We start from the raw sequence: 14,471 nt of genomic DNA on the forward strand, positions 1-14,471 counted from the left end.
AGAAGAGAAAGAAGAAGAAGAACAAAAAGAAAAAGAAGAAAGAAGATAAGATGCTTACTTGGCCATGAAATATATTGACATTGCAAAAAGGCTGATTAATCGATTCTTTGATCTTTTCCAAGTTCTGCCCACTTAACGTTAATTATTCTAATTTACTCAGGTTGGCAGCATGCAAGGAAAGGAGCTCCAATAGGAGACGATTTTGATTCGTCTGCTTCGAGAACCAAAACATCAACAAAGATATGTTTCTTTTTGTTCGTTTTTTTTTAGAGTTTGTTGAAAGTCCGAACATCTGCTTTACTTAATAAGTCATTTTTTTTAAAGAAATACACTGAAATGAATAGGCACTTTCTGTTGGTTTCTGAAATCTTACAGTGAAAATGCTAAAAGGCACCAGCATTGTTCCCAAGATCTCTTTAACCAAACCTGGGTAGTAGAAAATGTTTATTTTGGTTTCATGTATTTCAATAGATATAATATTATATTCCAGATGGGGCTTCATAGTTTTAGATTTGAGATTTTTAGACTCTTATTCATATGTTGAATATTCTGTTGTAGCATATTGGTACTTGATTTAATGAATATATAAACTTTATATAAGAACATGTGCTGATGTTTCTGTTCAATTGTTTCAGTGTCCACCTACCGGAAGGGGGCGTACCGGAAGGGGGTCCAACGTTCCGCCCAAAGAGATGCCGCTTGCATTGGAGCTGACTTTTGATGGCAACCCACCACTGAGGTAATGGCTCATAGCGGGAAAGGATTTTGGTTAGAATAGTGCTAGAAGCCATATGTAAATTGGTAATACATGAATAATGATAATGATACTGAGAAAAACGCGTCCAGTTAGTGTTTGTTCAAGAGTTAAATACGTAATGGGTGGTGATTATAAGCTTGCATTTAAATGACGATGATGATGAAGTGGCTGATGAGGATGAAGAAGAAGAAGAAGAAGAAGAAGAAGAAGAAGAAGAAGAAGAAGAAGAAGAAGAAGAAGAAGAAGAAGAAGAAGAATGTTGATGGTGCAAGATAATAATAATAAAGAAGAGAAAGAAGAAGAAGAAGAACAAAAAGAAAAAGAAGAAGAAGAAGAAGATTGCTTACTTGGCCATGAAATATATTGACATTGCAAAAAGGCTGATTAATCGATTCTTTGATCTTTTCCAAGTTCTGCCCACTTAACGTTAATTATTCTAATTTACTCAGGTTGGCAGCATGCAAGGAAAGGAGCTCCAATAGGAGACGATTTTGATTCGTCTGCTTCGAGAACCAAAACATCAACAAAGATATGTTTCTTTTTGTTCGTTTTTTTTAGAGTTTGTTGAAAGTCCGAACATCTGCTTTACTTAATAAGTCATTTTTTTTAAAGAAATACACTGAAATGAATAGGCACTTTCTGTTGGTTTCTGAAATCTTACAGTGAAAATGCTAAAAGGCACCAGCATTGTTCCCAAGATCTCTTTAACCAAATCTGGGTAGTAGAAAATGTTTATTTTGGTTTCATGTATTTCAATAGATATAATATTATATTCCAGATGGGGCTTCATAGTTTTAGATTTGAGATTTTTAGACTCTTATTCATATGTTAAATATTCTGTTGTAGCATATTGGTACTTGATTTAATGAATATATAAACTTTATATAAGAACATGTGCTGATGTTTCTGTTCAATTGTTTCAGTGTCCACCTACCGGAAGGGGGCGTACCGGAAGGGGGTCCAACGTTCCGCCCAAAGAGATGCCGCTTGCATTGGAGCTGGCTTTTGATGGCAACCCACCACTGAGGTAATGGCTCATAGCGGGAAAGGATTTTGGTTAGAATAGTGCTAGAAGCCATATGTAAATTGGTAATACATGAATAATGATAATGATACTGAGAAAAACGCGTCCAGTTAGTGTTTGTTCAAGAGTTAAATAAGTAATGGGTGGTGATTATAAGCTTGCATTTAAATGACGATGATGATGAAGTGGCTGATGAGGATGAAGATGAGGATAAAGATGAAGAAGAAAAAAAGAAGAAGGGAAGACGATAATGAAGAAGAAGAGGAAGGTGATGGTGACAGGTAGAAGAAGAAGAAGAAGAAGAAGAAGAAGAAGAAGAAGAAGAAGAAGAAGAAGAATGTTGATGGTGCAAGATAATAATAATAAAGAAGAGAAAGAAGAAGAAGAACAAAAAGAAAAAGAAGAAGAAGAAGAAGATTGCTTACTTGGCCATGAAATATATTGACATTGCAAAAAGGCTGATTAATCGATTCTTTGATCTTTTCCAAGTTCTGCCCACTTAACGTTAATTATTCTAATTTACTCAGGTTGGCAGCATGCAAGGAAAGGAGCTCCAATAGGAGACGATTTTGATTCGTCTGCTTCGAGAACCAAAACATCAACAAAGATATGTTTCTTTTTGTTCGTTTTTTTTAGAGTTTGTTGAAAGTCCGAACATCTGCTTTACTTAATAAGTCATTTTTTTTAAAGAAATACACTGAAATGAATAGGCACTTTCTGTTGGTTTCTGAAATCTTACAGTGAAAATGCTAAAAGGCACCAGCATTGTTCCCAAGATCTCTTTAACCAAACCTGGGTAGTAGAAAATGTTTATTTTGGTTTCATGTATTTCAATAGATATAATATTATATTCCAGATGGGGCTTCATAGTTTTAGATTTGAGATTTTTAGACTCTTATTCATATGTTGAATATTCTGTTGTAGCATATTGGTACTTGATTTAATGAATATATAAACTTTATATAAGAACATGTGCTGATGTTTCTGTTCAATTGTTTCAGTGTCCACCTACCGGAAGGGGGCGTACCGGAAGGGGGTCCAACGTTCCGCCCAAAGAGATGCCGCTTGCATTGGAGCTGACTTTTGATGGCAACCCACCACTGAGGTAATGGCTCATAGCGGGAAAGGATTTTGGTTAGAATAGTGCTAGAAGCCATATGTAAATTGGTAATACATGAATAATGATAATGATACTGAGAAAAACGCGTCCAGTTAGTGTTTGTTCAAGAGTTAAATACGTAATGGGTGGTGATTATAAGCTTGCATTTAAATGACGATGATGATGAAGTGGCTGATGAGGATGAAGAAGAAGAAGAAGAAGAAGAAGAAGAAGAAGAAGAAGAAGAAGAAGAAGAAGAAGAAGAAGAATGTTGATGGTGCAAGATAATAATAATAAAGAAGAGAAAGAAGAAGAAGAACAAAAAGAAAAAGAAGAAGAAGAAGAAGATTGCTTACTTGGCCATGAAATATATTGACATTGCAAAAAGGCTGATTAATCGATTCTTTGATCTTTTCCAAGTTCTGCCCACTTAACGTTAATTATTCTAATTTACTCAGGTTGGCAGCATGCAAGGAAAGGAGCTCCAATAGGAGACGATTTTGATTCGTCTGCTTCGAGAACCAAAACATCAACAAAGGTATGTTTCTTTTTGTTCGTTTTTTTTAGAGTTTGTTGAAAGTCCGAACATCTGCTTTACTTAATAAGTCATTTTTTTAAAGAAATACACTGAAATGAATAGGCACTTTCTGTTGGTTTCTGAAATCTTACAGTGAAAATGCTAAAAGGCACCAGCATTGTTCCCAAGATCTCTTTAACCAAACCTGGGTAGTAGAAAATGTTTATTTTGGTTTCATGTATTTCAATAGATATAATATTATATTCCAGATGGGGCTTCATAGTTTTAGATTTGAGATTTTTAGACTCTTATTCATATGTTGAATATTCTGTTGTAGCATATTGGTACTTGATTTAATGAATATATAAACTTTATATAAGAACATGTGCTGATGTTTCTGTTCAATTGTTTCAGTGTCCACCTACCGGAATGGGGCGTACCGGAAGGGGGTCCAACGTTCCGCCCAAAGAGATGCCGCTTGCATTGGAGCTGACTTTTGATGGCAACCCACCACTGAGGTAATGGCTCATAGCGGGAAAGGATTTTGGTTAGAATAGTGCTAGAAGCCATATGTAAATTGGTAATACATGAATAATGATAATGATACTGAGAAAAACGCGTCCAGTTAGTGTTTGTTCAAGAGTTAAATACGTAATGGGTGGTGATTATAAGCTTGCATTTAAATGACGATGATGATGAAGTGGCTGATGAGGATGAAGATGAGGATGAAGAAGAAGAAGAAGAAGAAGAAGAAGAAGAAGAAGAAGAAGAAGAAGAAGAAGAAGAATGTTGATGGTGCAAGATAATAATAATAAAGAAGAGAAAGAAGAAGAAGAACAAAAAGAAAAAGAAGAAGAAGAAGAAGATTGCTTACTTGGCCATGAAATATATTGACATTGCAAAAAGGCTGATTAATCGATTCTTTGATCTTTTCCAAGTTCTGCCCACTTAACGTTAATTATTCTAATTTACTCAGGTTGGCAGCATGCAAGGAAAGGAGCTCCAATAGGAGACGATTTTGATTCGTCTGCTTCGAGAACCAAAACATCAACAAAGATATGTTTCTTTTTGTTCGTTTTTTTTAGAGTTTGTTGAAAGTCCGAACATCTGCTTTACTTAATAAGTCATTTTTTTTAAAGAAATACACTGAAATGAATAGGCACTTTCTGTTGGTTTCTGAAATCTTACAGTGAAAATGCTAAAAGGCACCAGCATTGTTCCCAAGATCTCTTTAACCAAATCTGGGTAGTAGAAAATGTTTATTTTGGTTTCATGTATTTCAATAGATATAATATTATATTCCAGATGGGGCTTCATAGTTTTAGATTTGAGATTTTTAGACTCTTATTCATATGTTAAATATTCTGTTGTAGCATATTGGTACTTGATTTAATGAATATATAAACTTTATATAAGAACATGTGCTGATGTTTCTGTTCAATTGTTTCAGTGTCCACCTACCGGAAGGGGGCGTACCGGAAGGGGGTCCAACGTTCCGCCCAAAGAGATGCCGCTTGCATTGGAGCTGGCTTTTGATGGCAACCCACCACTGAGGTAATGGCTCATAGCGGGAAAGGATTTTGGTTAGAATAGTGCTAGAAGCCATATGTAAATTGGTAATACATGAATAATGATAATGATACTGAGAAAAACGCGTCCAGTTAGTGTTTGTTCAAGAGTTAAATAAGTAATGGGTGGTGATTATAAGCTTGCATTTAAATGACGATGATGATGAAGTGGCTGATGAGGATGAAGATGAGGATAAAGATGAAGAAGAAAAAAAGAAGAAGGGAAGACGATAATGAAGAAGAAGAGGAAGGTGATGGTGACAGGTAGAAGAAGAAGAAGAAGAAGAAGAAGAAGAAGAAGAAGAAGAAGAAGAAGAAGAAGAAGAAGAAGAATGTTGATGGTGCAAGATAATAATAATAAAGAAGAGAAAGAAGAAGAAGAACAAAAAGAAAAAGAAGAAGAAGAAGAAGATTGCTTACTTGGCCATGAAATATATTGACATTGCAAAAAGGCTGATTAATCGATTCTTTGATCTTTTCCAAGTTCTGCCCACTTAACGTTAATTATTCTAATTTACTCAGGTTGGCAGCATGCAAGGAAAGGAGCTCCAATAGGAGACGATTTTGATTCGTCTGCTTCGAGAACCAAAACATCAACAAAGATATGTTTCTTTTTGTTCGTTTTTTTTAGAGTTTGTTGAAAGTCCGAACATCTGCTTTACTTAATAAGTCATTTTTTTTAAAGAAATACACTGAAATGAATAGGCACTTTCTGTTGGTTTCTGAAATCTTACAGTGAAAATGCTAAAAGGCACCAGCATTGTTCCCAAGATCTCTTTAACCAAACCTGGGTAGTAGAAAATGTTTATTTTGGTTTCATGTATTTCAATAGATATAATATTATATTCCAGATGGGGCTTCATAGTTTTAGATTTGAGATTTTTAGACTCTTATTCATATGTTGAATATTCTGTTGTAGCATATTGGTACTTGATTTAATGAATATATAAACTTTATATAAGAACATGTGCTGATGTTTCTGTTCAATTGTTTCAGTGTCCACCTACCGGAAGGGGGCGTACCGGAAGGGGGTCCAACGTTCCGCCCAAAGAGATGCCGCTTGCATTGGAGCTGACTTTTGATGGCAACCCACCACTGAGGTAATGGCTCATAGCGGGAAAGGATTTTGGTTAGAATAGTGCTAGAAGCCATATGTAAATTGGTAATACATGAATAATGATAATGATACTGAGAAAAACGCGTCCAGTTAGTGTTTGTTCAAGAGTTAAATACGTAATGGGTGGTGATTATAAGCTTGCATTTAAATGACGATGATGATGAAGTGGCTGATGAGGATGAAGAAGAAGAAGAAGAAGAAGAAGAAGAAGAAGAAGAAGAAGAAGAAGAAGAAGAAGAAGAAGAAGAAGAATGTTGATGGTGCAAGATAATAATAATAAAGAAGAGAAAGAAGAAGAAGAACAAAAAGAAACAGAAGAAGAAGAAGAAGATTGCTTACTTGGCCATGAAATATATTGACATTGCAAAAAGGCTGATTAATCGATTCTTTGATCTTTTCCAAGTTCTGCCCACTTAACGTTAATTATTCTAATTTACTCAGGTTGGCAGCATGCAAGGAAAGGAGCTCCAATAGGAGACGATTTTGATTCGTCTGCTTCGAGAACCAAAACATCAACAAAGGTATGTTTCTTTTTGTTCGTTTTTTTTAGAGTTTGTTGAAAGTCCGAACATCTGCTTTACTTAATAAGTCATTTTTTTAAAGAAATACACTGAAATGAATAGGCACTTTCTGTTGGTTTCTGAAATCTTACAGTGAAAATGCTAAAAGGCACCAGCATTGTTCCCAAGATCTCTTTAACCAAACCTGGGTAGTAGAAAATGTTTATTTTGGTTTCATGTATTTCAATAGATATAATATTATATTCCAGATGGGGCTTCATAGTTTTAGATTTGAGATTTTTAGACTCTTATTCATATGTTGAATATTCTGTTGTAGCATATTGGTACTTGATTTAATGAATATATAAACTTTATATAAGAACATGTGCTGATGTTTCTGTTCAATTGTTTCAGTGTCCACCTACCGGAAGGGGGCGTACCGGAAGGGGGTCCAACGTTCCGCCCAAAGAGATGCCGCTTGCATTGGAGCTGACTTTTGATGGCAACCCACCACTGAGGTAATGGCTCATAGCGGGAAAGGATTTTGGTTAGAATAGTGCTAGAAGCCATATGTAAATTGGTAATACATGAATAATGATAATGATACTGAGAAAAACGCGTCCAGTTAGTGTTTGTTCAAGAGTTAAATACGTAATGGGTGGTGATTATAAGCTTGCATTTAAATGACGATGATGATGAAGTGGCTGATGAGGATGAAGAAGAAGAAGAAGAAGAAGAAGAAGAAGAAGAAGAAGAAGAAGAAGAAGAAGAAGAAGAAGAATGTTGATGGTGCAAGATAATAATAATAAAGAAGAGAAAGAAGAAGAAGAACAAAAAGAAAAAGAAGAAGAAGAAGAAGATTGCTTACTTGGCCATGAAATATATTGACATTGCAAAAAGGCTGATTAATCGATTCTTTGATCTTTTCCAAGTTCTGCCCACTTAACGTTAATTATTCTAATTTACTCAGGTTGGCAGCATGCAAGGAAAGGAGCTCCAATAGGAGACGATTTTGATTCGTCTGCTTCGAGAACCAAAACATCAACAAAGATATGTTTCTTTTTGTTCGTTTTTTTTAGAGTTTGTTGAAAGTCCGAACATCTGCTTTACTTAATAAGTCATTTTTTTTAAAGAAATACACTGAAATGAATAGGCACTTTCTGTTGGTTTCTGAAATCTTACAGTGAAAATGCTAAAAGGCACCAGCATTGTTCCCAAGATCTCTTTAACCAAACCTGGGTAGTAGAAAATGTTTATTTTGGTTTCATGTATTTCAATAGATATAATATTATATTCCAGATGGGGCTTCATAGTTTTAGATTTGAGATTTTTAGACTCTTATTCATATGTTGAATATTCTGTTGTAGCATATTGGTACTTGATTTAATGAATATATAAACTTTATATAAGAACATGTGCTGATGTTTCTGTTCAATTGTTTCAGTGTCCACCTACCGGAAGGGGGCGTACCGGAAGGGGGTCCAACGTTCCGCCCAAAGAGATGCCGCTTGCATTGGAGCTGACTTTTGATGGCAACCCACCACTGAGGTAATGGCTCATAGCGGGAAAGGATTTTGGTTAGAATAGTGCTAGAAGCCATATGTAAATTGGTAATACATGAATAATGATAATGATACTGAGAAAAACGCGTCCAGTTAGTGTTTGTTCAAGAGTTAAATACGTAATGGGTGGTGATTATAAGCTTGCATTTAAATGACGATGATGATGAAGTGGCTGATGAGGATGAAGAAGAAGAAGAAGAAGAAGAAGAAGAAGAAGAAGAAGAAGAAGAAGAAGAAGAAGAAGAATGTTGATGGTGCAAGATAATAATAATAAAGAAGAGAAAGAAGAAGAAGAAGAACAAAAAGAAAAAGAAGAAGAAGAAGAAGATTGCTTACTTGGCCATGAAATATATTGACATTGCAAAAAGGCTGATTAATCGATTCTTTGATCTTTTCCAAGTTCTGCCCACTTAACGTTAATTATTCTAATTTACTCAGGTTGGCAGCATGCAAGGAAAGGAGCTCCAATAGGAGACGATTTTGATTCGTCTGCTTCGAGAACCAAAACATCAACAAAGATATGTTTCTTTTTGTTCGTTTTTTTTAGAGTTTGTTGAAAGTCCGAACATCTGCTTTACTTAATAAGTCATTTTTTTTAAAGAAATACACTGAAATGAATAGGCACTTTCTGTTGGTTTCTGAAATCTTACAGTGAAAATGCTAAAAGGCACCAGCATTGTTCCCAAGATCTCTTTAACCAAATCTGGGTAGTAGAAAATGTTTATTTTGGTTTCATGTATTTCAATAGATATAATATTATATTCCAGATGGGGCTTCATAGTTTTAGATTTGAGATTTTTAGACTCTTATTCATATGTTAAATATTCTGTTGTAGCATATTGGTACTTGATTTAATGAATATATAAACTTTATATAAGAACATGTGCTGATGTTTCTGTTCAATTGTTTCAGTGTCCACCTACCGGAAGGGGGCGTACCGGAAGGGGGTCCAACGTTCCGCCCAAAGAGATGCCGCTTGCATTGGAGCTGGCTTTTGATGGCAACCCACCACTGAGGTAATGGCTCATAGCGGGAAAGGATTTTGGTTAGAATAGTGCTAGAAGCCATATGTAAATTGGTAATACATGAATAATGATAATGATACTGAGAAAAACGCGTCCAGTTAGTGTTTGTTCAAGAGTTAAATAAGTAATGGGTGGTGATTATAAGCTTGCATTTAAATGACGATGATGATGAAGTGGCTGATGAGGATGAAGATGAGGATAAAGATGAAGAAGAAGAAAAGAAGAAGGGAAGACGATAATGAAGAAGAAGAGGAAGGTGATGGTGACAGGTAGAAGAAGAAGAAGAAGAAGAAGAAGAAGAAGAAGAAGAAGAAGAAGAAGAAAGTTGATGGTGCAAGATAATAATAATAAAGAAGAGAAAGAAGAAGAAGAACAAAAAGAAAAAGAAGAAGAAGAAGAAGATTGCTTACTTGGCCATGAAATATATTGACATTGCAAAAATGCTGATTAATCGATTCTTTGATCTTTTCCAAGTTCTGCCCACTTAACGTTAATTATTCTAATTTACTCAGGTTGGCAGCATGCAAGGAAAGGAGCTCCAATAGGAGACGATTTTGATTCGTCTGCTTCGAGAACCAAAACATCAACAAAGATATGTTTCTTTTTGTTCGTTTTTTTTTTAGAGTTTGTTGAAAGTCCGAACATCTGCTTTACTTAATAAGTCATTTTTTTAAAGAAATACACTGAAATGAATAGGCACTTTCTGTTGGTTTCTGAAATCTTACAGTGAAAATGCTAAAAGGCACCAGCATTGTTCCCAAGATCTCTTTAACCAAACCTGGGTAGTAGAAAATGTTTATTTTGGTTTCATGTATTTCAATAGATATAATATTATATTCCAGATGGGGCTTCATAGTTTTAGATTTGAGATTTTTAGACTCTTATTCATATGTTAAATATTCTGTTGTAGCATATTGGTACTTGATTTAATGAATATATAAACTTTATATAAGAACATGTGCTGATGTTTCTGTTCAATTGTTTCAGTGTCCACCTACCGGAAGGGGGCGTACCGGAAGGGGGTCCAACGTTCCGCCCAAAGAGATGCCGCTTGCATTGGAGCTGACTTTTGATGGCAACCCACCACTGAGGTAATGGCTCATAGCGGGAAAGGAATTTGGTTAGAATAGTGCTAGAAGCCATATGTAAATTGGTAATACATGAATAATGATAATGATACTGAGAAAAACGCGTCCAGTTAGTGTTTGTTCAAGAGTTAAATACGTAATGGGTGGTGATTATAAGCTTGCATTTAAATGACGATGATGATGAAGTGGCTGATGAGGATGAAGATGAGGATAAAGATAAAGAAGAAAAGAAGAAGGGAAGACGATAATGAAGAAGAAGAGGAAGGTGATGGTGACAGGTAGAAGAAGAAGAAGAAGAAGAAGAAGAAGAAGAAGAAGAAGAAGAAGAAGAAGAAGAAGAAGAAAGTTGATGGTGCAAGATAATAATAATAAAGAAGAGAAAGAAGAAGAAGAACAAAAAGAAAAAGAAGAAGAAGAAGAAGATTGCTTACTTGGCCATGAAATATATTGACATTGCAAAAAGGCTGATTAATCGATTCTTTGATCTTTTCCAAGCTCTGCCCACTTAACGTTAATTATTCTAATTTACTCAGGTTGGCAGCATGCAAGGAAAGGAGCTCCAATAGGAGAAGATTTTGATTCGTCTGCTTCGAGAACCAAAACATCAACAAAGATATGTTTCTTTTTGTTCGTTTTTTTTTAGAGTTTGTTGAAAGTCCGAACATCTGCTTTACTTAATAAGTCATTTTTTTAAAGAAATACACTGAAATGAATAGGCACTTTCTGTTGGTTTCTGAAATCTTACAGTGAAAATGCTAAAAGGCACCAGCATTGTTCCCAAGATCTCTTTAACCAAACCTGGGTAGTAGAAAATGTTTATTTTGGTTTCATGTATTTCAATAGATATACTATTATATTCCAGATGGGGCTTCATAGTTTTAGATTTGAGATTTTTAGACTCTTATTCATATGTTAAATATTCTGTTGTAGCATATTGGTACTTGATTTAATGAATATATAAACTTTATATAAGAACATGTGCTGATGTTTCTGTTCAATTGTTTCAGTGTCCACCTACCGGAAGGGGGCGTACCGGAAGGGGGTCCAACGTTCCGCCCAAAGAGATGCCGCTTGCATTGGAGCTGGCTTTTGATGGCAACCCACCACTCAGGTAATGGCTCATAGCGGGAAAGGATTTTGGTTAGAATAGTGCTAGAAGCCATATGTAAATTGGTAATACATGAATAATGATAATGATACTGAGAAAAACGCGTCCAGTTAGTGTTTGTTCAAGAGTTAAATAAGTAATGGGTGGTGATTATAAGCTTGCATTTAAATGACGATGATGATGAAGTGGCTGATGAGGATGAAGATGAGGATAAAGATGAAGAAGAAAAGAAGAAGGGAAGACGATAATGAAGAAGAAGAGGAAGGTGATGGTGACAGGTAGAAGAAGAAGAAGAAGAAGAAGAAGAAGAAGAAGAAGAAGAAGAAGAAGAAGAAAGTTGATGGTGCAAGATAATAATAATAATAAAGAAGAGAAAGAAGAAGAAGAACAAAAAGAAAAAGAAGAAGAAGAAGATTGCTTACTTGGCCATGAAATATATTGACATTGCAAAAAGGCTGATTAATCGATTCTTTGATCTTTTCCAAGTTCTGCCCACTTAACGTTAATTATTCTAATTTACTCAGGTTGGCAGCATGCAAGGAAAGGAGCTCCAATAGGAGACGATTTTGATTCGTCTGCTTCGAGAACCAAAACATCAACAAAGATATGTTTCTTTTTGTTCGTTTTTTTGTTAGAGTTTGTTGAAAGTCCGAACATCTGCTTTACTTAATAAGTCATTTTTTTAAAGAAATACACTGAAATGAATAGGCACTTTCTGTTGGTTTCTGAAATCTTACAGTGAAAATGCTAAAAGGCACCAGCATTGTTCCCAAGATCTCTTTAACCAAACCTGGGTAGTAGAAAATGTTTATTTTGGTTTCATGTATTTCAATAGATATAATATTATATTCCAGATGGGGCTTCATAGTTTTAGATTTGAGATTTTTAGACTCTTATTCATATGTTAAATATTCTGTTGTAGCATATTGGTACTTGATTTAATGAATATATAAACTTTATATAAGAACATGTGCTGATGTTTCTGTTCAATTGTTTCAGTGTCCACCTACCGGAAGGGGGCGTACCGGAAGGGGGTCCAACGTTCCGCCCAAAGAGATGCCGCTTGCATTGGAGCTGGCTTTTGATGGCAACCCACCACTGAGGTAATGGCTCATAGCGGGAAAGGATTTTGGTTAGAATAGTGCTAGAAGCCATATGTAAATTGGTAATACATGAATAATGATAATGATACTGAGAAAAACGCGTCCAGTTAGTGTTTGTTCAAGAGTTAAATACGTAATGGGTGGTGATTATAAGCTTGTATTTAAATGACGATGATGATGAAGTGGCTGATGAGGATGAAGATGAGGATAAAGATGAAGAAGAAAAGAAGAAGGGAAGACGATAATGAAGAAGAAGAGGAAGGTGATGGTGACAGGTAGAAGAAGAAGAAGAAGAAGAAGAAGAAGAAGAAGAAGAAGAAGAAGAAGAAGAAGAAGAAGAAGAAGAAGAAGAAGAAGAAGAAGAAGAAGAAAGTTGATGGTGCAAGATAATAATAATAAAGAAGAGAAAGAAGAAGAAGAACAAAAAGAAAAAGAAGAAGAAGAAGATTGCTTACTTGGCCATGAAATATATTGACATTGCAAAAAGGCTGATTAATCGATTCTTTGATCTTTTCCAAGTTCTGCCCACTTAACGTTAATTATTCTAATTTACTCAGGTTGGCAGCATGCAAGGAAAGGAGCTCCAATAGGAGACGATTTTGATTCGTCTGCTTCGAGAACCAAAACATCAACAAAGATATGTTTCTTTTTGTTCGTTTTTTTTAGAGTTTGTTGAAAGTCCGAACATCTGCTTTACTTAATAAGTCATTTTTTTAAAGAAATACACTGAAATGAATAGGCACTTTCTGTTGGTTTCTGAAATCTTACAGTGAAAATGCTAAAAGGCACCAGCATTGTTCCCAAGATCTCTTTAACCAAACCTGGGTAGTAGAAAATGTTTATTTTGGTTTCATGTATTTCAATAGATATAATATTATATTCCAGATGGGGCTTCATAGTTTTAGATTTGAGATTTTTAGACTCTTATTCAAATGTTAAATATTCTGTTGTAGCATATTGGTACTTGATTTAATGAATATATAAACTTTATATAAGAACATGTGCTGATGTTTCTGTTCAATTGTTTCAGTGTCCACCTACCGGAAGGGGGCGTACCGGAAGGGGGTCCAACGTTCCGCCCAAAGTGATGCCGCTTGCATTGGAGCTGACTTTTGATGGCAACCCACCACTGAGGTATGGCTCATAGCGGGAAAGGATTTTGGTTAGAATAGTGCTAGAAGCCATATGTAAATTGGTAATACATGAATAATGATAATGATACTGAGAAAAACGCGTCCAGTTAGTGTTTGTTCAAGAGTTAAATACGTAATGGGTGGTGATTATAAGCTTGCATTTAAATGACGATGATAATGAAGTGGCTGATGAGGATGAAGATGAGGATAAAGATGAAGAAGAAAAGAAGAAGGGAAGACGATAATGAAGAAGAAGAGGAAGGTGATGGTGACAGGTAGAAGAAGAAGAAGAAGAAGAAGAAGAAGAAGAAGAAGAAGAAGAAGAAGAAGAAGAGGAAGAAAGTTGATGGTGCAAGATAATAATAATAAAGAAGAGTAAGAAGAAGAAGAACAAAAAGAAAAAGAAGAAGAAGAAGAAGATTGCTTACTTGGCCATGAAATATATTGACATTGCAAAAAGGCTGATTAATCGATTCTTTGATCTTTTCCAAGTTCTGCCCACTTAACGTTAATTATTCTAATTTACTCAGGTTGGCAGCATGCAAGGAAAGGAGCTCCAATAGGAGACGATTTTGATTCGTCTGCTTCGAGAACCAAAACATCAACAAAGATATGTTTCTTTTTGTTCGTTTATTTTTAGAGTTTGTTGAAAGTCCGAACATCTGCTTTACTTAATAAGTCATTTTTTTAAAGAAATACACTGAAATGAATAGGCACTTTCTGTTGGTTTCTGAAATCTTACAGTGAAAATGCTAAAAGGCACCAGCATTGTTCCCAAGATCTCTTTAACCAAACCTGGGTAGTAGAAAATGTTTATTTTGGTTTCATGTATTTCAATAGATATAATATTATATTCCAGATGGGGCTTCA

The sequence above is a fragment of the Mya arenaria genome, chromosome 12 (assembly GCF_026914265.1).
Source record: "Mya arenaria isolate MELC-2E11 chromosome 12, ASM2691426v1".
NCBI classification, from domain to species: Eukaryota; Metazoa; Mollusca; class Bivalvia; order Myida; family Myidae; genus Mya; species Mya arenaria.